The following is a 22,397-nucleotide window of genomic DNA, read 5'->3' on the forward strand; positions in this document are numbered from 1 at the left end:
CTAAAGAGAGTAAAGAGAGTTGAATAATATATGACACAAATATGGGATTCTAACTTCATTAAGTACTTCATTCAATAGCCTTTTCGTTCTTAACCTTAGCATGTAATGGTGATGACACTAATCAGATAACACGAAACTGATAAACACCAACTTTCATTACACGAATAACATACTACCAGACATCCACAAAAGAGATAGAAGCTGAATAGACACCAATTATATTGAGACCCTATATGTCTATAGAATTTGACAACATAATGGTTTAATGCACAAGTTATCTATTGCGATTACATAGTGCAAGTAAGATGGTTAAAATTACCTACAAATCATGCATAACAATAACACATGAACCTATGCTAGCATGGCAAGTTCTAAATCCTTAAATTCACTTTCGCTTCATTAAGAATTAACACGATATCTTGTAAGTTCACGACCCTCATAAGACGAATAAGCACAACCAATACTAGGTTATCATACAATCACCACACACTAAGGCATCGAAATAAATCAACTAAAGAAATCCATAAATAAATCCGCTAGAAACCCACGATAACGATTAGCCCATAATCGGACTCATCACCAACGTGGGTTCCGATGAAAGCATGGTATAATAAACGTAGTCTTTATAAACAAATAATAAAAAAAGTACATAATCCAGAGTATTAGGTTCAAAAAAACAAGAAACGAGCATCCAAGATTATAACTTAGAACAAAGATTCACAAGAATAAACTAGATCTTTTTTGCCTTCGTTGAATTGTGATATAGGTCTTCTTGTTTTCTTCTCCTTAAGCTCTGTTATAAAAAAAATGTCTTTTATTCTATTTAAATAGCTCCCCAATTAATCCAAAAGCCAATAAAATAGTCTGTTAATTGAAGCAGAAAACTGAATTCTTGACCTGGCGCGGCCGCGCGCTTCACCAGTGCGCGCGCGCTGACATTCTGTTTCTCTAGCGCGGTTGCGCGCTAGCATAGCGCGGTCGCGCCGGTCTTCTGGAAAAAATGGAATTGCCTTCTTTTATTGCTGCAACGAGTTGGTCTTCATGAGCCTTTATTCCTTGGACACCATCCTAACACCATATTAGCATCAAATCAATGCTAATTCACCTGAATCTCGGATTAATGCCTGAAATGCAAAAACACTAGAAAACACATTAAAACACCAACAACTTGAGTACAAATACACCAATTCAAAGCTTAATGGAGCGTTATAAAGTGTCATAAATGCCACTCAACATACCCCCAAACTTGAATCGATGTTTCTCCTTAAGCATAAACAGACTCAAAGAACAAGAAATAAAAATGCATGAATGCAACTAAATGAATGCCACGATCCCTAATAGAATAACTAAACCAATCAACAAGCAACATCTCAACAAATGCAGTTATTCACATAAAGATCAATCAAATCTTATAAATCAACCTACAAACCAGAGATGTGTGTGTGTGCAAATGCTAACAGATATACTATCGCAACTAGATCAATAATCATGACTCACTACTCATCAAAGCAATCGCAAGGTTATAAATAAAATAAAAGCTAGACTCAAAATAACTTATAACACTTCAATTCTTATATTGGAGTTTTACATGGATTCACGCTTTTATTCATAACATATAAACAACACAAGTATGCTTATTTGACCGTGCAATGAGTGAGGTCCACAAAAGACCGTTAGGTTAGCGGATCCCAGACTGTAAAAGCCTTAGGTCACTAGGCACAAAGTCCCCTAAGAACTTAATAACTCGAGTACTAAAGAGCCCACTCATGATCAATTATACATAACACTTTTTTTTCTTTTTTTTCTTTTTTTTTCACAAAATTCTGAACGAGTGTGTTTTGCTCCATCTCGTTCAACCCTAGACTACTCATGTAAATATGAGCTGGATACTAGCCATTTGACACCTAGCCACAACAACTAGCAATGAAATCCAATTTTTAAAATCCATGTTATTTTATCATTAAGAGAATATCCTAAATTCTAAATATAAACAAGCGATTAAACCTCGACAAATAAACAAACCATGATCATGATCTAGCACTGAAGCAACCTATAAGACTTAATGAAATACAACTCTAGCATGCAAATCAATTTGACAAGACTTAACATTACATATGACATCACTATACTAGCATCAAGATCATAAATCAATCGGAAAAATCATCTAAGGGATCATGTTATAATGCAAATGCATGACTATATGAACAAACTATCATAAAAACTACCAAAATAAAATAAAAAAAAACTATCATGGAAAAATATGCAACTATATGCACTAAACTATCATGAATATGCAAGCTACATATGACTCACACAAAACATATTCCTTCAACTACTACCCCCAAACTTAAAATTTTCATTGCCCTCAGTGAAGGTAATAGTAAGAAATCAGGCATACCTACTCGGAATCAGGATCCTCACCCCCAACGGGTGGAGTGTCAAGCGTGTCTGGAGGTGGATACACGGAGTCCTCACCAAATACTGGCCACCGGATATCAACACATGTGGCTCTGAATACAGTCCCTAGTGCCTAGGTGAGATCACGTGTAAACCGACTGTGGATATCATGTATCGCATCCATCCTCCTCGCTAGATGCATATACTGCGTCGTGCTCAAACCAGCTCCAACATCTGCTCCTGCTTCCTCCTGCTCCTGCTGCGATGGACCAGCCTCACCCAACTCAGCTCTCCAAGCTTCCTTGCTCGCCGACGCCGTGCCACCAGCATATGCCTGAGGAGCTGGCCTTTCACCTGGCAGATTGTCATAAGAATATCCAAGCCCCTTAGGATCGGGCTTTCCACCATACCACTATGTCATGTTCAGCAGCGTAGAACTGTCGATATGAGCACTGGGAAGTTGCAGCTGCTCATGTGCGGGCCAATGAACACCAACTGCCACGTACAACTTCGTCACAACAGACGCATAGGGTATAGAACCCGTAGTACCTCCTCGTAAAAACCTCAAAATACCTTGATGGATAACCATCCCCAAATCCACATAGTCCCCCTGAAGAATACCCCACAACAGACGAGCACGCTCCACAGTAATCTTATGCACATGAGATAATGGCATGATGTTAGCACAAATAAACGAATTCCAAGCACGTGCAAACATGTTCATGCATGAAGCAGGGAATGTGGAATAATCATTCGTGCCCCTCTTGAACTTCCAATGAGTCTCAGGCACACAAAGAGTAGCAACTATCAAATCCAAATCAAAGTCATCCGGAGTCTTATCATTCTAGGTGTCCTGACCGAGCTTCGTCGCGGGCTACTCAATCACCCTCCTTATCACATCCGCACTGTACTCCACCGTCATCCCCCTAACCACAGTGAAACCATTCTTCTCCGCCTTAGCATTAGCATAAAACTCTCGAACAACACTCATGGGCACAGCAGCGAGTGCCTCGCAAAAAGCAACCCAGCCCATCTCCAAGATCAACTCCAACAACTTACCATCCTTCCTTGATGGCTAAAAACCTCGTTCATTTGCTATAGGCTTTGAGAGAAGCCTCGTATACTTCACTTCAGCCTCGGGAGTCGAAAACCTCGGCCTTACACCACCTGCACTCGAAGAATCAGTAGTGTTGCTGCTGACTTGAGTTCTTTATCTCTTGGGTGCCATTGGGATTAAATAAGAGAGAATAAAAGATAAGTGTTTGAGAGAGAATTGTGTTTGAGAATTTGAGAAGTGGTGGAGAAGTTTGTGTATAAGTGTATGTATATCAAGGAAGTGAGAAGAGAATTAGATATGGAATAGAAGTGGGAATTGATTATGGATCAGTGGGAATAATAGGTTTGATTTGGAGAGGGAAATTTGGGATGTGGAAGACTAAAAATCGGGTGGAAATTGATTTTCTATTAAAACCCCGATTTTCTCTTCACAAACTGCTATTTTTTTCTGAATCGGGACCCCAGCGCGGCCGCACGCTAGAACAGCGTGGGCGCGCTCACCTTCTGCCAAATCGGCACGGGCGCGCGATAGATCAGCGCGGGCGCGCGATAGATCAGCGCGGGCGCGCTTGGTTTTTGAAATTCCAGCGCAGCCGCGCACTAGATCAGTGCGGTCGTGCTCAGCTTCTGAAGTTGGCCCTGAAATTTTATGTTTTTTTGATTTTTTGTGTTTTTCTCTTTTCTTCTTGCTTCCTCTACCTAATAATGTACAACAAACTTGGGTTGCCTCCCAAGAAGTGCTTGTTTTACATCGTTAGCTTGACGTAGAAATGCGAGATCAAACAGACAATAAAACGGCATTAACCACCTCGCGGTTTGCCGTGTCACCATAGTAATACTTCAACCTCTGACCATTTAGCTTGAATGCTTGGCCCGGATCATTCTCAAAAATCTCCACTGCTCCATGTGGAAACACAGTTTTGACAACAAACGGCCTTGACCACCTTGACTTCAACTTTCCAGGAAAAAGACGGAGACGAGAGTTAAACAACAGAACTTGTTGCCCCCGTACAAATGATTTGAGCACTAGACCCCTATCGTGCCACCTCTTGACTTTCTCCTTATACATTTTGTTGTTTTTATATGCTTGAAGTCGAAACTCGTCGAGTTCATTCAATTGAAGCATCCACTTTTTTCCAGTTGCATCCAAGTCCAGATTCAACTTCTTCAAAGCCCAGTACGCTTTATGCTCCAGCTCCAGCTCCACCGGCAAATGACACCCCTTACCATAAACCAACTGAAATGGCTACATTTCCAATGGAGTCTTGTATGCTGTTCTATACGCCCAAACAGCTTCGTCAAGCTTCAAAGACCAATCTTTACTTGATGGACACACAACCTTCTCTTAAATGCGTTTAATTTTTCTGTTAGATACCCCAGCTTGACCATTCGTCTGCGGATGATAAGCCGTAGCAATGCGATAATTCACATTATACCTTTTCATCATAGTAGTGAACTTGCGATTGCATAAAGCGACCCCTCATCACTGATTATGACTCTTGGAGTTCCAAATCTTGTGAATATCTACTTGTGAAGAAAATTAACCTCTACTTTTGCATCGTTTGTTGGCAACACCTTAACTTCAACCCATTTCGACATATAATCAACTTCCAACAAGATATACGGATTGTTACAAGATGAGACAAATGGCCCCATGAAGTCGATTCCCCAAACATCGAAGATTTCAACCTCGAGAAGCACATTAAGAAGAATCTCATCCCTCTTGGACTTATTACCCACATGTTGACATCGATCACATTTCAAAACAAACTGATGAGCATCTTTAAACAAAGTCGGCCAAAAGAAACCTGCTTGAAGAATACGAGCTGCTGTCTTTTCTCCACTATAATGTCCTCCATAAGCCGTTGAGTGGCAATCTCACAAGATCCCCCCTGTTTCGCTGTAAGGAATACATCTCCCGATGATTTAGTCAGCTCCTTGTCGAAAACAAAATGGCTTATCCCACATATACCACTTCAATTCATGCAGAAACTTCTTCTTTTGAGCATATGATAAGTCGGGAGGCATGATATTACTCACAAGGTAGTTCACAATGTTTGCAAACTACGGTTGTTCCTCTTGCACTCCAAACCGCTGCTCATCGGGAAAAGACTCATTTATTAATGTCTTATCTTGTAAAGTAGCAATTGGATCCTCTAAACGCGGGAGATGATCATCGACTTGATTTTCAGTCCCTTTTATGTCCTTGATCTCTAACTCAAATTCTTGAAGTAAAAGAACCCATATGATCAATCTAGGCTTCGAGTCCTTCTTTGAGACTAGATATCAAATTACAGCATGATCAGTGAAAACTGTCACCTTCGTCCCAAGCAGATAAGATCAAAATTTCTCAAAACCATAGACAATAGCCAAAAGTTATTTCTCCGTAGTAGTATAATTCAATTGAGCACCATTTAGGGTCTTACTAGCATAGTAGAACACATAAAATATGTTGTTCTTTCTCTGCCCAAGAACTGTTCCAACTGTATAGTCACTTTCATCGCACATCATCTCAAAAGGTTAACTCCAATCGGGTGCAGTTATGACAGGTGCCGTGATTAAACTCTTCTTTAAGAACTCAAAAGCAGCCATGCACTCGTCATCAAACTTAAACGGGACATCCTTCTCCAGAAGATTGCACAAAGGTTTAGAAATTTTTGAGAAGTCCTTGATGAACCGCCTGTAGAAGCCCGCATGACCAGGAAAACTGCGAACTCACTTAACAGAAATTGGTGGGGGAAGATTTTTGATGACCCCCACTTTGGCTTTGTCCACCTCAAGACCCTTACTAGAGACCTTGTGCCCAAGAATAATGCCCTGTCGCGCCATAAAGTGACATTTCTCCCAATTGAGAACCAAATTGGTCTCAACACACCTCTTGAGAACGTCGCCTAAATTTTGTAAACACTCATCAAATGAATCACCAAACACAGAGAAATCGTCCATGAACACCTCCACATTCTGAACAATCATATCAGAGAAGATAGCCATCATGCATCTCTGAAATGTGGTCGGTTCTCCACATAACCCAAAAAAACCCTTCTAAAGGCGAAAGTACCGAATGGACAAGTGAAAGTAGTCTTCTCCTAATCTTCTGGAGCAATGCAAATTTGATTATAGCCAGAATAACCATCCATAAGATAGTAGTACTCATGCCCAGCCAATCTGTCATGCATCTGATCAATAAATGGCAGAGGGAAGTGATCTTTTCTTGTGGCCTTGTTCAGCTTCCTGTAATCCATGCAAACTCTCCACCCCGTGACTGTTTGAGTAGGAATGAGCTCATTCTTCTCATTAGCAACGACTGCGATACCTTCTTTCTTTGGCACACCCTGAACTAGACTCACCCATGAACTGTTAGAAATGGGATAGATGATCCCTACATCCAGCCACTTAAGAATTTCCTTCTTCATGACTTCCTTCATGATTGGATTTAGCCTTCTCTGTTGCTCAACAGTAGGCTTGCTACCTTCCTCTAGCAGAATTTTATGCATACAATAAGAAGGGATGATTCCCTTAATATCTGTTATAGTCCAACCAATTACCGATTTGAATTCTCTAAGAATTCTCAAAAGCTTCTCTTCGTCGCTACCTGAAAGGTCAGATGCAATAATAACAGGCAAAGTAGATGCATCACCTAAAAATGCATACCTCAAATGTTCAGGTAAATGCTTAAGCTCAAAAGTAAGAGCTTCCTCAATAGATGGCTTGAGGCGCTTAGGAGCTTGGTTCAGCTCCTCCACTCCAAGAGATTCAAAAGGCATATCCATTTTTCTCTTCTAGAGAGAAGCATTAAGAAATTGAAACTGCTCATCCCCTTCATCATCTTCACTATCGGAATTCCCCAACAAGGCCTTTTTTAAGGCATCAGACCTTAGCAATTGATCAAGTTTTAAAGTAACCACAGAATCAACCAACTCCACTTTTAAGCACTCCTCATTTTCCGTAGGGAACTTCATGGCATTGAACACATTAAAGTTACATCCTGATCCATCACTCGCATGGTGAGCTCACCTTTCTGCACATCTATCAAGGTTCGGGCAGTGGCCAAGAAAGGTCTTCCCAAGATTATGGGAATCTTCTTATCCTCCTCAAAATCAAGAATTACAAAATCAGCAGGGAAGATGAGTTTATCAACCTTGACCAAGACATCCTCCACAATACCTCACGGATATGTAATAGAACGATCGGCCAACTGCAAAGTCATATAAGTAGGCTTTGGATCAGGCAAGTCTAAATTCTTGAAGATTGACAAAGGCATCAGATTGATGTTAGCTCCCAAGTCACATAAGCATTTGTCAAATGACACATTTCCAATGATGCATGGAATAGTGAAGCTTCCAGGATCTTTAAGATTCGGAGGCAATTTATGTTGCAACACTGCACTGCATTCCTCCGTGAGAGCAACGGTCTCTAAGTCATCAAGCTTCACCTTCCTAGAGAGAATACCCTTCATGAACTTTGCGTAACTAGGCATTTGTTCAAGAGCTTCAGCAAAAGGTATGTTGATGTGAAGTTTCTTGAACACCTCCAGAAACTTCTCAAACTGCTTATCCAGCTTTTTCTTCTGCAGCCTCTTAGGAAAAGGAGGTGGAGAATAGATCTGTTTCTCCCATGTATTACCCTCAGGAGGAGTTTGCTCAACAGTAGTCTTCCTTGGTTCCACTTCTTCTTCCTTCTGCACTTCTTCTTCTTCAGCCTCACCTTCTGATTTTGGAGTCTTTGCTTTTTCAGGATTCACTACCTTACCAGACCTCAATGTAATTCCCTTAATAGGCTCCTTAGCTTCCTTCTTTTCTGACACTTCAGTATCGCTTGGAAGCGTGCCAGGCTGACGATTCCGTAATGCATTAGCAATTTGCCCAATTTGATTCTCCAAGGTCTTGATAGACATAGCTTGGCTCTTGCACATGAGCCTCAACTCCTCCAATTCAGATTTTTCATTAGCTTGCGGTAGCTGCTGAAGTTGAAGTTGTTGCCTAGGGGCACATTGCGGTTTCTGAAAACCAGGAGGGTTATACTGATTTCTTGTGTATGAATGATAAGATTGTTGCACCGCATTCTGATTATTACTCTAGCTGAAGTTAGGATGATTGCGGTTATTTGGATGATAAGTGGTTGGAGCTTGTTGTTGTGATCTCTGAAAGTTGCTCACAAATTGAGTTGATTCGCTAGAAATAGCGCATTGCTCAGTTTCATGCGCCCCCAAAGCTCACAAACACTAGTGATTTGATTAATCCATAATTAGCCAAAGTGTCTACTTTCATTGTCAAAGCTTAAAGTTGAGCAGCTATAGCAGTTGCTGCATCCAACTCCAAAATTCCTGCTACTTTACCCTGAGTTAGCCTCTGAGAAGGATTCTGATATTCATTAGTAGCCATCAGTCGATCAATCCATAAGCTTCATTGTAGCTCTTAGCCCACAAGGCTCCTCCTGATGCTACATCGAGCATGGGTCTAGAAGTAGCACCCAATCCATTATAGAAACAGTTTATAATCCTCCAGTCAGGCATGCCATGGTGTGGGCACTTTGTGACGGCCTCAACCCCGGGGTTAGAAGTTGACGTCATCAACAACAGCAATAACAAACATAATATAATCAATTCAACGATAGAATATAATTACGACCCCATTACCAAGATCTTTTCCAGGTTTAAGTATGATTTAGGTTATAACTATTACAACACCAACTTACACAAGTCATTCTGACACAATTAACTTAATACAGCAACCCAATAGACCATCTTTTGTCCAACACAACTACCTCAGAGGAGCCAGAAAGGGAAGGAACTGGAACTCTTCCCTGACTACCGTGGAAGAAACTCTTAGGCATCTGCAATACAAATATAAAACATTCTATAAAGGTGAGCAATCAATTGCTCAACAGTACCAGTATATGAATAACAAGTAAAACAGTTTATGATAACACAATTATCAGAACAGAAATTATAACCTGCAAAAACATATATAAACTGGATATTAAAACTAGCATGCTATTTCCATTTTTAAACTCAATTGTCCCATGACAGGAAAAATAAATTCGTCTGTGTTGCCACGGGTATCAACCTGTCATCCGTGTTACCACGGGTATCAACCTGTCATCCGTGTTGCCATGGGTATCAACCTGTCATCCGTGTTTTCACAGGTATCAACCTGTCATCCGTGTTTCCATGGGTATCAACCTGTCATCCGTGTTGCCATGGGTATCAACCTGTCATCCTTGTTGCCACGGGTATCAACCTGTCATCCGTGTTGCCATGGGTATCAACACATTCCACGACATAGGTGGATCAAAACACTCTCTTTATCCAGTTTCAAAAGATCACTATCACCTATCTCTTTTTAAAACCATTATGTCACAGCACACTTATTCAAAACTTCTTTTCGTTTTAATCATGTTTAAAGATAGGTGCTTTCAGAAGTTACTTTTCCCCAAAACAGGATTGGAAATAATTATTTACAACTACAGGGGATACGTAACTTAAAATGTTTATGTCCCATTACGAGAATAAAACATTAGCTATTCATACATACTGAACCATAAAAGAATGGTCAGGGGTACTTGCCATACAGAGCTTTACAACTATCTCTGGTTGTTCTTGAACCAAATTGGACACTCGACTTTATTGCCTTACTATTTGACTATCTTGGATCCGACTTCAACGCTCAGGTCCTTCGCTTGGAACCTTGTTGCGCTTGTTGATTGATCACTAGGTTATCTTAGTTCAATATCAATTCTTGGGTTCTTCGACTGGAACCTACAAAGTCAAAATACCCTACATTAGACGTCTAGGTATGCTTGACATATCCTCGCTAATAGCCTACCCAAACGATAACATATCCCGACTCGAAATTATATATATTATCATAATACATATAACAATTAGGGGTACAAGAATTCGCAACTTGATTCCATAATCTTTTTCAAAAGATACACATATCCGACATTTCGTAAAGTAGGGTTGACAATTATTTTATAAAATGCTTTATCACGATACGCAAATATGTTTCATACAATATTTATAATTATACAATTATATATACTCGATTAGTAGTTCCGATAATCATTAGATTTGCTCCCATATTTGCGAATTTAATTTTTCCAAAATTCGGGCAGCATTTCCTTTGTTATCGGCCTACCCGTCGAACAATTCGATGCCAAATCACAACAAACAGACCAACAATTAATTTCACCCATATCACAACTGAAATCAATTTCACAAATCCCAACCACCGATTCAAACTAAATTATTATTATTCACGTTTTTATATTTATTTCAGAATAATGACAAATTTTGAGTAAAGTTCTTAGTTATGCCTTATTTCTAAGATGTACTGAAGTGAATCAGACTTTACTCTTTGTCTGATATTTAGCTTAATGCACACACTTACACTCCATATGAATGATGAAAATTACTGTGGTGATAAATTTTATTTTAGATGAACAGTTTATGTGTCATATTGCATAAATTCTGAGGGCAAGATCTGATGGAAGTTCTGATGATTAAGTTCTGAGGAAACTATATCAGTATTTGTGTGAAGAATTACAGGAATAAACATTCACTTTTCGAGTTAAGAAGCCATATTCTGATGACTTTTAAATTATGATAATAATCAAGTTATGATGCTGACGTGGCAGTATTTACTTTACTTGATTTATTTTTTGTCATTACTTGAACTATCAAATTTTTACAGAATATTGGTTTATGTGAGATAAAACGGTCATAATCATTATGAGTTAGTGGTTAACGTGTATGTCCTAAAAAACTGCATGTGCACGGTAATTGTTGTTTATTTGACGTGCCCATTAACTCTTGTTCTAACTGTTTACTGACTGTTCACATGGTGCCAGGTGTAAAGTGTATCCCATGCTTCAAAAATACAACTGTTGAGTGGAGAGAGTATATATATGAGAGATAAAAGATTTTCTAATCTTTAACTTACTTTTCTATTCTAAATCTCTTTTACTTTCTCTCTCTTTCTCTCTTTTATTTTCTGAAGTTGTTTTTCCCTCAGGACATTTTACAAACACTTTGCAAACATACTCTTATTCAGTTAATTTCTTACAGAGATGGCACCAAAAGACGTAATTTTCAATGGGTTAAGTTTGTTCCTAATAACTTCTCTGCTATTCTTAACAAGTCAGAAGCCCCATCAGAACTTCACTTCATTCAGTACTTTCTTACTAGTTCTGATATTGGGTACGCTCTGACCGAACCGAATGAAGTCTCTGGTACTCAAGTGCTGGAGTTCTGGAGAAGCGGAGTATATGATGATGGTGGTACTCAAGGGTCCCCAAGTATAATTTTTTCATCAGGGGAGGATGAGCATGTCGTGACATTGGCTACGGTTCGACAAGCACTGCAGCTTCCTGAGAACTGTGTTTATTCTACTGTTGAGCATCCAGTTCTTCAAAACATGATGGCCAGTCTGGGGTATGAGAGGACATTGGCAAAGCTGGGTCAGTTGAAGAGATCTTACATAAGGAGGGAATGGAGTTTCTTCTTTGACTGCATAACTAAGGCTTTTGCAAACAAATGTTCTAATTTCGATGCAATCCCCATATTCAGCCAACAAATCGGGTATGCTCTCATTCACCAAACTGGTTTTGATTATGCAAGCACTGTCTTAGGTTTCATTGGGGATAGAATGACAGAAGACAGAAATACTGTTTACTTTGCTAGATTCTGTCAGCTTATTTATATTTTTTGTTGTGATGATAAGCCCCAATCAACTAGTGAATTAATTTCATCATTTAGACTAGCTAAAAGAGCTTTTAATAATTTATTATCTACTGATAATAAGAAGGCTGTGTTAAGACCCCTCCAAGTTCCTTTATCTGTCAAACAAGCCTTAATAACCTATGATCCAGTTAAATACACTAAAGTATATCCTGATGTCCAACCATCCGAACCTCAACCATCAGCACCTACCACCTCTACACAAACACCTCAAACTTCTCAACCTCAAGCTTCAGCACATCCAGTGAAGCCTTTATCTTCAAGACCAAAGAGGACAAAGGTTGTGCCTCAGTCTCAACAGAAGAGGAGGAGAATGATTCTGAGAGATGAGTCAGATACTGAGGAACAGGTTCAAACATCAGAACCGGTTGTTGTAGAAGCTGAGAATATCTCTTCTGAGAAAGATACTGTAACTGGGAGTTCTAGGCCTCTCAAAAGGCTTAGAAAGTTAAATTCTGATGATAAAGCTCCTACAGTGTCTCCACCTTTGAAGAAATTGAAGAAACAGAGAGCTCACAGGGATATAGTTGAGTCAGATTCAGAAGATGTGGAAGCAGCTAAGGAAGGGGGTCAGGAATCTCTGATCCCAACAGAACCAGTTGTTATTGAATCACTTCCTTCTGCGCAACCAGAAACTACTCAAGAAAGAGTGCCTACACCTCCTATGTCACCTATAGTTGATCAAGTACATACTGAAGAACCAGGTACAAGTGCTGAAATTGATATTCATAACTTGATTGTGCCTGAGGTTCTGTACTTGGAAGCTCCATAAATTCAACTCACTCCATCAACAACACCAATTTTGGATGTTGATCGAAACCTGGCTGCAGATCAGAATTTAGAGGATGATGTTGAAGCCTCTATAGCCTCACATACTGCTATTTTATAAGAGGATGCTGATACTGCAGGATCTACAAGTTCTGATGCTGCCAATGAGAATATTACTGGTGAAGCTGCTGCTAATTTAGATGCTGATACAACTGGTCCATCAGGACATACACCTCAACAAATAGTTAATAAAGCTGATATAATCAAGAAGTTTATTAAGGAAGCACCAGTACCTTGGAGTGAAACTCCTAGAGGAAAGGAGTGGACTAAAGAATGGAACTCAGTTAGTTTTGTTCCTTCTGAAAAGATTCTTGCTGAGCATCTGGAAAAAGCTGATGAATGCATTGAGTACTAGGCACCTTCAAGGTCAACACTCAACAACTCATGCCAAGGTGAATAAAATTCAAGAAACCGTGATCCAGCAAGATATGAATATGAAACTTGAAAAGAACAGTTTTTTCAAGCCAGCCTTTGACAGAATTGCCTACATTGAGAAAACTCAGGAGAAGCAACAAACTCAGATTTCTGAAATTCTAAAGAATCAAGCTTCTCAGCAAACTCAACTTAATGAGATCCAATCCTCAGTGGAATTGCTTGTCTCTCTTCTTTTACCTGCTGATGCCAAAAAGGGGGAGAAAGTGATTAAATCCAAATGCAAATCTATTCAGACACTAAAGGGAAAGGATGATGGAAATGAAGACCAGGGAAACTCTGCTAAGGGTGGAGGTCAAGGTCAAGGCAAAGGATTTTCATCAAGTAAAGCTAGAATTACAAGTTAAGGAACAAGTTCAGATACTAGGAAAGAATAAGTTCTGATACTGGTAGAAGAATAAGTTCTGGTGAACATCTGGAACTTGATGAAGAAATTTCAAAGGAATTATTTCTTAAAGAAAATCAAGGAATGGACTTTGAGAGTCTAAAGGAAGAAGAAGCTAGACTCAAAGCAAAAGGTGTCAAGACAAAATCTAAAACTTCTGTTGTTGAAAAGAAATTTCCAAAGCCTAAGGGTATTGTGATAATGGAAAGAACAAATTCTGAGGCAACCAAAGCCAAATCACAAGTGGAAATTGATCCACGGTCCAAGGGCAAAGAAAAAGTTGATGAACCTGTAAACGTTTATATGCCAGTTATGGATGAAGAAATAATTGATGAAAAAGATACTAGTCTTACTCTGTTGTAAAAGAAGATTTCTCAAACAACCTCTGACATGGCTCATGTTGTTCAGAGTCAAGATTTAGTAAGTTCTGATATGACAGAGAAGCAAGCAACCTCTGACATAACTCAAGTTGACTTGATATCAGAAGATAAGGAAAAGGAAACCTCCGACATTGCTCATGTTAAACCTTTAAAGATACTCCTGCCAGGATTCACCAAAGCTAAACAGACTCAACCTTTGAAGACTGCAACAAGTGGTTTTGAAGCAAGAGTTGTTACAGGAAAGGAAGCAAGAGATAAATCTGGATTGGGTAGTTCTGATGAAAGAAGAGTACATAACACTACCAACGATCCAACTTCCTTAAGTGAACCAGGTGTTGGAGCAACTCCTGAAATATTGAATCGACTTGAATCTGTACAAATGTTTTACCATACCTTTTTGAAAGAAAATATCTTGTTATATTTTGTGATAGATGGAAGGGTATACCATATCAGGCAGAATGCTATACCACTGAAGTATTTTAAGGAACTGGAACATGTTCTATTCCTACTTCAAGTGAAAAACAGATTAACCGATAGTGTTGCAGGTTATTTAAATTCACAAATTCAAAGACAGAAAAAGCTTTATTCTGTAAAGTCTGACAGCACATACTGTCTCAAGTACAGAGATCACAAAGGTGATATTATCGAAATGAAGCCTAACTCTACTAAGATTATAACTACCTTTCTGGGTTATAAGGCTGTGGAATTCAATTTAGAGTCTGACAAGGCATATCTGATCAGACTAGATCAAGAGATAAGAAAAGCTAAGATAAATGATCTCAGAGCAGCTATTTTTTAAACTGGTGAAGATACAGCTGAATTGATAAATGCAAAAGGGAGGATGGTCAATGAACTTGAATATGCTGAGAGATGTCTTTTAAAGAACTATCTCAGAACAATGCATAACATCAAAGAGATCAGAAATTGAAGCCAAGTCGAAGATCTACAACTGCTTAAATTCTGAAGTGTATACAGACTGAAGTTGTTATCAGACCTTGAGGATGGTGAAGCTATAAGGACTGTAAGTTGTAGTTATCTAGTCAAATTCTCATGCATTTGTACTTAATGTTTTTGACATCATCAAATATCTATTGAACTTGTATATTATGCTAATTTACAAGTTGGGGGAGATTGTTAGATATATTTGATAATGTCATGTGTAATATGATTTGTGTTTAGTTTTCAGATCTTACTTAACAGGACAAATCAGTACTTAACTGGAAATCAGTACTTAACTGGAAATCAGTACTTATACTGAAGTCAGGACTTAAGATATCAGAATTTAAGTTATCAGAATTAAAGTTATCAGGAGATAATATCAGGACTTAAGGAGAATTTCAGATAAGGCAGGCGGCTGAATGAAAGGAAAGAAGATCAAGACAAATACAAGAAGAAATATGCATGAAGAAAGAATTCTATGAAGAATAGAATGCTTGGAAGAAAAGATAACTAGTTGATATATTTTAGGAAGCAGAATTATATTCCATATCAATTAGAACATTATCTTGTAACTGTGTAGTATATAAACACAGACATAGGGTTTACATTATAAGTGTTATCTTAATCGAAGTTATTATTCATTATAACCCTAGCAGCTCTCGTGATAATTTGTTCATCACTGAGAAAGGACAGTTCCATATTGTAACAGAGTTTATTGTGTTGAATAAAATCTATATTCTGTTACTTGAGTTCTTATATTCGATTTGATTGTAGTAAACACTGTATTCAACCCCCTTCTACACTGTGTGTGACCTAACAACATCATTGCTACCCAAGTAATAATAATTGAAGCGGTGATCAATTAAACCTTTCGTGAATAATGTACAATGTAATATAATCCCCATAACCAAATATTATAGATTAAACTAGAGGCATGTAATGTGTCATTCTCATCATAGTTTAATCTAAGTTTCATTGATCAATGAGTGGACTATCACATCAAATCAACATTTGAGTGTGGCCACGCATTTCATTGTATAGCTCACACAAGAGACCAATAATATCACTGTTAAAATAGGAGGATTGAATCACATCTAGATCATTCATATTTCTCATATGATTCATAATATACCCAATATCCACTTTTACCATTACTCAGTCGAGGAAAACTTTTAATAGAATCTATGTATATTAATTCTCATTTAGAAATATAATGACTTCAGGTCTAAGGACCATTACATCATTATCACTGTGAGAATTACTTATGACATAACGGACATGTTAATCTGGCATTGGGTCTGTCCAGCACCACGTACATATATATATGCCTATGTTTTTTACTTTAGTATCATTATATCTATGATCAATGAGATGTGATCATCAGTCAACAAACACACTTGTGGCGCCCCAAAACCCGGGGTCAGGAGTCTCGGAGGCCACGACATCTAAACTCACACAACTCACAATACAGTATATAAATACTCACACTTCACGACCCCACACTTATCACACACACACACACACTTACAGGTTATTGTCTTGGAAATGAACCATCATAACTAGAGTAATTGTCAACCATCAAGTGATATTTATTACAACCCAAAAGTAATTAATCTTACTGGGGAGGAACCTTTAAGTAAGGCTAGTTCGCCGGCCAAATAAACGTTTCTTGTTTCTTACCTTACATAAATCATACTTATAAATAAGCCGAACTATAAACAACTGAAAACTAATCCAACTTATTCTGACTACCTGTGGTACAGCACCAAACAATCTACGGAACAGCTGGCCATTTCCTACCCGTTTCCTGGCTATGGTTCTCATGGCAGGCATCTTGATTCATTGTTATGTATGTCAATTTAAGAAAACAAGTGTGAGCTATAATGCCCAGCATAATAAAGTATAGTATGAAAATGACTGTATGATAACATTATATATGATAATTATGTTTTATTCGAAAATAATTTTCCTTGGTGATACACACCTTCTTATGAAAAAATTTCTTTAAGGGATTTTAATATCCTGCGAATACCTTAATAGTAATCCCAGCACCTAGGCTTGGGTTACGGTATTACATCGCAATTCCAATTGGAAGAATTAGGACACTCGTTGGAGCCACCGTATATGATGATCAGTCATAATACGATAATAGTAACCTTTTCTTCTAGTAGAAGGATGACACCTTCGTATCCCGGTTATCACCCTTGCCGCATTCGGGCTACGTGTCCCATTTTCGGGTATACATATACTTCACAAGTTCTTGAGTACACTGAGTACCTTCGCCTGCGGTACCTTTGGTAGTCCATCTAGCACACATAGTACCAGAGTCTACCCCTCCCTTGTCCTTTAAAAGAATTCTATCAATCTCGAGAACTCGAACCACATCGAAGTTCCCCAAGCGTTTTGCTTGTTGATAGAAACAGCTTATCTCTCTAAGATATAAGTGTATATATCTGTATATATACGTACTTCCGAGAATTTCGGAGGAAGTACTAAGGATGTGAGTTGACCGTTGTCAACAGATAATTAATAAGGGGGAAAAGTTTCTCTTTGAAACTATATTCAAAATATTAAATAAGTCGGGATAATATTCACCGACGATCTGGAAATTATTCGAATGATATTATGAAATCAGAAAGTATATTTTAAATCAGGATCTATAATTTTTAAATCAATAATGAACCTTTTAATAAATAATTAATAATTAAATGATAATCGATAAATAATTAAACCTCGAATGGGTTTACTCTCTAAAAGAATTTTTAAAATAATAATCCTCAACTAGTTTCCGTTCTAATTAGGTTCCGTTCTAATTAACGGCAACCCGCACTCATGCACTACTTATTATGCACCATCTCAACTTATACTACCCTTATCATTCCTTTAAATCATATCCACATTATGGTCACTTCATTTTCCTAAGTATCTTAGGTTCATTCTTATTATCGTCGCCGGCTCCGCTTATCGATTCTCACGATTTCTACTCGCGCGGTCTCGGCTCCGATATTTTTATAAAATTGAGAAATCATTATTTTCACTATAAATTTTTATGGAAGTTAGGAAACTCAATATGTTACTCTCTGTAAAATTTCATGATTTATGAACACTTTTAAGTCTATCCTTTATATTTTCAAAGTTCGTGATTCGTAGCAGTTTTTGTCGCGTAAATCACTTTTAGTAAAACGACCATAACTTTTGATCCGTAAATCGAAATCAAGCGATTCAAGCCCCTAAACGATCCTTATAACATCCTCTATCCTAAACAAAGGTTATTTTTCAAGAAACTACAGTTATAACTTCGGGACTTTCTGTAGAAACTTAAAGTTACGATTTGGTGGTTTTAACGGAGTTACGTTTACGATCGGGGTTTCGTTTATGCCCTAACTTTTAACACAACGACCAACAATCATCATATCATCATTGATAGAGATAAATAAATCCTGATTTTATAATTAATGGGCTGCTAGGTCCAATAAGAAGATGTATGATATTTAGACCAGAAAGGTTAAGCCTGATGGACCAGATCAGGTCTGGTCGAATAAAAAAGGCCCAAAAGCCCTGATTATTAATTAATTTCGTGATTAATTAATAAGGGAAAAATCAGCTGTTGAGAAGAGTCCTGATAAGGATATAAATCCTTATAGATAAGCCTCAAGGGGACCTAAAAGGATAAGGAATCAGTTTCCTACTATCTAGGACTCCAAAGTCCATTCTAATTATGAGACTTGCCCACCAAGTCTCCTATACCAAGTCCAATTCAAGGACCACCAACATCTATATAAGGGGTCTCACCCCACAGATCAGAACTACGTTTTTTGGCTTGATTCTCTAATTCACAGAGATACGTAGGCATCTCGTAAAGGCAGATTGAGCCACGAAACACGAGAGCAGCCATTGAAGGCCTTGAGCTCCCGAATCTTAGTAATAAATACAGCAAATAATAACCTTAGTTTTTTATCCATAACATTTGGCGCCGTCTGTGGGAAAGCATAACAACAACCATGGCGAGAACACGGAGAACAATTAGAGCTCTGGAGGAAGGAACACCATCCGGGACAACTCAGGTGATTTCGTCCACCGTGGAGATTCCTCTCCACTCAACTTATGCATCTGCTCAAGGGGAAGCCCAGACAGGGACAACTCCCCCGACTATTCAAGGTTGGAGGAAGCGGATATGCTGGGTGAAGCGAAGCACGAGGGCAGTCGCCCCCCTATATACGAGGTTTGGGTCCTATCCCTGAGGATCGGGAATTTTCTGGTCCTTACACTGAAAGAGACTCCGAATCTTCGGATGATGAAGTGGCCCCGAGAAGGAGGCGTCCTGGCAAAGAGCCAATGGTTGATGGAAGACAACGCCCTCAAAGCACCCCAGGGGCGAATCCCCAAGAAGTGCAGGAAAGGATCAGGGCTCATGAGGCCGAGATCCAAAGGCTGAGGCGTGATTTGGAGGCTCACCAGGCCGCCAGACCCCAGATACCTCTTAGGGGGAGAAATCCTCCTCCTGTCATAGACCTGGATGGTCCGGTGCGAAGAAGGGCTGTTATCCCAAGAACCGATCCAAGCAATCTACTTCCCCTTGGAGATCCTGATGATCCAACTCCGCCCTTCACAGAAGAGATAATGAATGCCCATATCTCAAGGAAATTCAAGATGCCCACTATCAAAGCCTATGATGGCACGGGAGACCCCGCAAATCATGTTAGGACATTCTCTAATGCACTGCTGCTGCAACCCGTGAATGATGCTATAAAATGTCAGGCCTTCCCTCAAACCCTGTCGGGTATGGCTCAAAGATGGTACAGTCGCTTGCCCCCAAACTCTATTGGATCGTTCAGGGAGTTAAGTCAGGCTTTTATTAAGCAGTTCATCGGTGGGAGAGTCCATGAGAAAAGTTCAGCATCTCTCATGAGTATTGTGCAAGGAGCAAAGGAAACTTTGAGAGACTACCTAAATCGTTTTACAAAGGAGGCTTTAAAAGTCCCAGACCTTGATGATAAGGTAGCCATGATAGCACTGCAACAAGGAACCAGGGATGAGTTTTTCAAGATGTCCTCGGCCAAACGTCCCCCTGAAAATATGTTGCAGCTCCAGGAGAGGGCAGGGAAGTATATCAAGGTTGAAGAAAGCATGAGGAAGACCGCAGTAAGTAATGAGCCCACTGGAGGCAAGAAGCGAAAAACTGATCTGGAGTATATCGCTAAGGACAAGTATCCTAGAACCGAACAAAATCCTGATTCAGCCCCCAAGAAGGGAGGACCTGGGCAAAAGTTCACTGAATACGCTAAGTTGAACGCTCCTAGAAGTCAGATTTTGATGGAGATTGAGAAAGACAGAGATATTCGCTGGCCTAAGCCCTTGAAGGCTGATCCTGCCAAGCTAGATAAGAGCAAGTACTGCAGGTTTCACAAAGATGTTGGCCATGACACCGATGAGTGTGGGCAATTGAAGGATGAAATTGAGTTCCTCATTCGAAAAGGAAGATTGAACAAATACACTGGAGAAGGAGGGGACAGGAATAATAGTGGAAGGAAGAACTTTGAAGATCGTAGGAGGGACCAAGACGATCAGGGGCGAAATCCCCAGCCTAGAGGACCAGTTATAAACGCCATTTATGGAGGGCCGAGACCTCGAGGGCATGTGATAAACACGATCTTTGGAGGACAAACTGCTGCTGGATTGTCCAAAAATTCCAGAAAGGCATATACTAGAGAGGTTATGCATATTGTAGGAGAAGCCCCGAAAAGGGCCAGGACAGAAGTAACATTGGCTTTTGATGATTCTGACCTAGAGGGAGTCAAGTTTCCTCATGACGACCCGCTGGTCATAACACCGATAATAGGAAACAGCCCGGTCAAGAGGGTCCTTGTTGATAATGGTGCTTCTGTGGATATCTTGCTCCATGACGCTTTTCTAAGGATGGGGTATAACGATTCCCAATTAACACCAACCGACATGCCGATATATGGATTTGCTGGAGTAGAGTGTCCTGTAGAAGGGATAATCAAATTACCAACCACCATAGGTACGGAGCCAAGGCAAGCAACGCAAATGCTGGATTTCGTGGTGGTAAAGGCTAGTTCAACTTATAATGCTATCATGGGTAGAACAGGGATACATGCCTTCAAGGCAGTCCCCTCTTCCTACCATTCAGTCATGAAGTTTCCCACCCGAAATGGGATTGGAGAAGAGAGAGGAGATCAAAAAATGGCTAGAAGCTGTTATGTGGCCTCTTTGAGGGCAGACGGAGTCGGGGGACAAGTTCTTCCTATTGAAGATATGGATGTTCGAGAAAACGATGAGAAGAGAGGAAAGCCAGCTGAAGACCTGGTTTCGGTCCCTTTAGACCCCAAGGATCCTGAGAGGAAGACTTTCATTGGAGCCACAATAGAGGAGCCCCTTAGAGGGAAGTTGATGAAATTTTTGCAAGAAAATAGTGGTGTGTTTGCATGGTCAGCAGCTGATATGCCAGGCATAGACCCGGAGTTAATTACTCACAAGCTAAACGTAGATCCAAGCCGGAAGACAGTGAAACAAAAGAAAAGAAATTTTACCCCGGAAAGACAAGAGGATATAAAACAGGAAGTAGAAAAGCTCTTAGAGGCTGGTTTCATAGAGGAGATCCAATTTTCGGAGTGGTTAGCCAACCCTGTAATGGTGAAGAAGGCTAATGGAAAGTGGAGGATGTGTATAGACTTTACTGATCTGAATGATGCATGCCCTAAAGACTGTTTTCCGCTGCCAAGAATTGATACTTTGATTGATGCCACTGCTGGACATGAGATGCTGAGTTTCATGGATGGATTTAGCGGATACAACCAGATCAAAATGCATAAGGATGACATTCCAAAGGTATCATTTATCACTGACTTTGGTGTTTATTGTTATCTTGTTATGGCGTTCGGTCTCAAGAATGCAGGAGCCACCTATCAAAGGCTGGTAAACAAAATTTTTAAGGATCTCATTGGCAAGACTATGGAAGTCTATGTCGATGACATGTTAGTCAAGAGTCTAGTAAAGACTGATCACATAACCCATTTGAGGGAAGCTTTTGAGGTCCTGAGGTACCACAAGATGATGTTGAATCCTACGAAGTGTGCTTTCGGAGTAGGATCTGGAAAATTCTTGGGATTGATGGTCTCAAAGAGGGGAATTGAGGCTAACCCCGATAAAATAAAGGCAATCCTGGACATGGAACCCCCAAAAACTGTCAAGGATGTTCAGAAGCTCACAGGAAGGGTTG

This window comes from Apium graveolens, chromosome 5 (genome assembly GCF_009905375.1).
Source record: "Apium graveolens cultivar Ventura chromosome 5, ASM990537v1, whole genome shotgun sequence".
Lineage (NCBI taxonomy): Eukaryota > Viridiplantae > Streptophyta > Magnoliopsida > Apiales > Apiaceae > Apium > Apium graveolens.